Consider the following 854-nt stretch of genomic DNA (forward strand, 5'->3'; position numbering starts at 1 on the left):
GGGCGGCGCCGTTCCCGGGAAAACCGGGAGGTGCGAGGGCGGGCACAGCGCGGCCTCGTGGGGTAGGCCGGTAACGTGCTGCGGAATCGCGTTTATCTGCTCGTGTAATTATGGTCTCTCGAGGGGTACGGGCAGAGTGCGGCATCCTGGAGAAGCACGGTGAGGCAGATGAAGGCAGCAGGCGTGAGACACCTCTCCTTCCGCTACGGGCGCTGCAGGGGTAAACTGTCTGGAACTTGACTTGTCTGTAACAGTGGCTCATGCACTTAGTGCCTGAAGAGAATGGAAGCACACTAAGGAGCTGATAGAAATTTTTAAGATGTCTTCTTTGGCTTTTTCTTTGCATTTTCTATATATTCTTACATTACAGAAGGGGAGAATGATCTCAGAATATTTCAGAAATTCACATTCTCATTGCTTGTTTGCTGGGTGGGGGGAGGAATCAATGATAAAGGCGAGAAGCGGTACTCCAGAGTGGAGGAAGAACAAAGCACTCACTGCTGTTCACTTCCAGCACGACAACGAGACAGCCCAATAGAGAGATCTTGGTAAGAGCTGGGTGGGCGGCCTAATTCACGTCGCTACCAACAGTGCACTTTATTAACTTTTTGTAACTCTGCTCCTACTTTGTAATCCAAAGTGTCTTTCACTCGGACTGTGTAAAAATAGACTTACTGCCTCAAAACAGGACATGTTGGAAAGATGGTTCCATGTGGAATGCTGGCCGCAGAGAAATTATGCAGCAATGTCTCAGCCCTTTGACGTAGATTATAAATAGCCCATTCTGTGTATCTGACATAGAAATCTGCCTTGTGTGTGACACTGTCATACTGTTGCCTGATACTCAATTGCAG

This window comes from Charadrius vociferus, unplaced genomic scaffold, assembly GCF_000708025.1.
Source record: "Charadrius vociferus isolate BGI_N301 unplaced genomic scaffold, ASM70802v2 scaffold38, whole genome shotgun sequence".
Classification (NCBI taxonomy): domain Eukaryota; kingdom Metazoa; phylum Chordata; class Aves; order Charadriiformes; family Charadriidae; genus Charadrius; species Charadrius vociferus.